Consider the following 3,218-nt stretch of genomic DNA (forward strand, 5'->3'; position numbering starts at 1 on the left):
ATGTTAAAAGAAGGATGTTTCCATACCTATAACATAGGTGAGTACTATATTTTGTCAGAAGCCTTTTCTTCTTTATAGAATTCATTGTACCAATCACTTTTCCAATATTGGGTCATCCTTGTAGCCCTAGTAGCAATCAGATTTCATCATTTATTATATTTTTTGGACATGTTGATATAGCCTCCTTGCTTTAAAGTAGTTGCATAAATGATCAATAGTGGAATTAATCTATGATTTTTGTCTCTGTTTCATCTATCCCTGGTCTGGTGACACATGTAAAGGAGTTTGGTGGAGTGCCTTCTTTATTTTTTATGATACTTTTATAGCATGTGTATTGATTGCTTTTTTAAACTTTTGATAACATTCACTGACCATTTAGACCAAGTTTTTTTTTTCCTTTTTGTTATTTATTTTATGGCTTAATAAATTTTAATATTTCTTAGTTTTCATTGTTTAACAATAGAAAGAATATTGTATTTAGAACCAGAAGTACTGGGTTTAAATTCCACATATGTTGCTAACAAACTTTATGAGTTTGGGCAAATCTGGGGCACAGTTTCCTCTGCTATAGGATAAGGGGATTGGACTGGATGACCTCTGATATTCTTTCAAGCTCAAAATATATAACATCATCATTCCATTATCTTAAATTCTCTGTTTCTTATTTTGCTAATTTGAGTAGCAGATAATAAATGATTTTTTTTAATTCTTAGTTTTTCTGCCACATAATTGTATAAAATAGTTTCTGGTAATCCTTGTTATTAGCTTTCTTTCTTTTTTAAAATCAATTTGCCTGCTTCATTTTTTCTTTCAGTAATTTGGCTTTTTTTCTATTTTTTTTAAAGTTGCTAATGGTATGTTTATTTTGTGAGTCTTTTAAAAAATAGCTTTTAATTTTCTTTATCACTTCCATAGTTTTTTTTTTTAATTTTCAAGGCTTCTCCTTTTGCACTTGCATTGGACATGTAATTGGTTTATTTTCTAGGTTTTTTAAAACAGATGCTCAATTGATTGATACTCTGTTTTTCTATTTTGTCAATACAAGTTTTCAGGAATATAATTTTTCCATTAAGGACTACTTTAGCTATATTCCATAAGTTCTGGCATTTATTCTGCTTGTTATCATTCTTTTTAACATAATTATTTATTGCTTGAATGATTTGTTCTCTGCCCCAATTATTCAAGATAAAGTTACTTAGTGTCCATTTAGGACAGTGCCTTTCTATTTACATTTCCTTTGTTGGTTACTGTGTCATCACATTATGATTTATGGGAGATACATTTATTATTTCTGACTTTCTATATTGGTGTGTCTCCTTTTTAATCCTAATAATGATTATCTTTATTCAGTTATGATGAGATGCCAAGAAATACATATGCTCAAATGGCTCATGTTCTAAATGATTTTGATATTCACTCTAGTAATTTTGATTTTCAGATTGTAACCCATCCATGGCTTTCTATGCATGCTGCATGACTCTAATTTTTGTCTTCTTATCAACTGTCCAGTTGTACTGTCTGTTCCAGATATACATATTGATAGACAAGTTTTATAGGTTGGCAATCCAATTGCATGTCAAAATCTACATGCATACTGACTCTTCATGCTATATATATACACACACACACATATGCATATATATATATGCATATGTGTGTGTGTATGTGTGTGTGTATATATGTATATATGTATATATAGTGTATATATATGCAAGCCAAACATCTTTGTGTAGTTACAGAACTTTTTGAGGGGGCTCCTCAATGCTCTGAGGCTTGATGCAACCAGGACAGTGTAACTCTCAAAATATTTAGTATTTCTATTTGGAATATCTCAATAGATGCTTCCAATCTAATTTTTCCAGGAACTTGTTCAGCTCTGTCTTTCTTTCCTTATCCATCTCTTAGAGAAGAGTATTAGGCTCTCCAACACTTATTATGTTACTGATCATGTCTTACTAGAATTGTCATACATTAAAAAAAATTAGTACTATTTTATTTGGTAGAAAATACATGCATATTTTATACATGTAAAATACACTAAATATGTTGACATAGTATAGATTACATATTTTATATATGAATTTTTTCAATGAATAAGAATATGTGTTTCCCTTCCTCCTACTTCCAATTTAAAAAGATAAACAGAGCTTATATGTATTGAAGGACATTAATTTGTATCATTCCTTAAAGTTAAGTATTATTATTTTGCAGAACTCTCTAATAGTTTTCAGAATTAGCTGTTTGTTTTGTTCAATTAATTAATCTTCTGCCTCAGCATTTTTACATTCTAATTCCATTGTTCTCTTTTCCTAGAGAATTTACTCTTTGGGGGGATTTTTTTTAAACTCTGAAGTCTTATGTTAGATATAATTTCTTCCTTGAGAGCTCTAATTTTAGTCCTAACTTCTTTTATTTTTTATTCACTTCTTTGATTCCTTTTCTGATTTTTTTTTCTGATTGCTTTTCATCACTTTTTTGAGGGGTGAGGTGGTGACTATCTGGGTCAATGCCATGGGGAAACTCTGAGTAATCACAATCTCATGGTATATTCTCCATATTTCACAGATACCATACTTCTGGACACTAGCCTTATTTAAAGCAACCCACTTTCTCTTATCCCTATGCTAATTCCTAAGGATTGGTGTATTTGGGGGCTGTTGGGAGGATGGAGTTCCCTCAGTTGGTGAACATTCAATTCACACACAAGTCAAGATATCACCTCATAAAGTCATTGGTCCTCTTTGAAAACAAAGGACAAACAGCAACAACAAAGGTGAACGTCAGCTTTGTCTTTCTCTCAACCTTCCATCTGGCAATCTCTTTATTACTATATGATTAAATAGTTTTAACAAAGCTGAGTACTTCTGGGATCCTTCCTCCTCCAAACCCACCAACTTTCCCTTGTCCTTAGGATGATTCCTGGGACTGGTCATGTTCAAACAGTTTTCTACTTCCCTTTATCTCCTTAGATAATGGCACATTGGCAACTTGATAATGATCTGGCCTGGCCATTCAATTTATATCATTTCTCCTCCCAATGCAGACCCTCCCTTGTTGGCTACAGGCAGAGATTACCTTTTCTTCTATCTAGGTATTTGCTTAATCAATCACTGACACATGTTACCTTTGGCTCCAGTGAGCTACAACAGCTTTGTCTGAATCTCAGAGGTGACAGTTGTGGAGCTGCTTGGATCATTGTAAGCCCCCTCATAGAGGGG

Source organism: Phascolarctos cinereus, unplaced genomic scaffold (genome assembly GCF_003287225.1).
Source record: "Phascolarctos cinereus isolate Bilbo 61053 unplaced genomic scaffold, phaCin_HiC Scaffold_7;HRSCAF=346, whole genome shotgun sequence".
NCBI lineage: Eukaryota > Metazoa > Chordata > Mammalia > Diprotodontia > Phascolarctidae > Phascolarctos > Phascolarctos cinereus.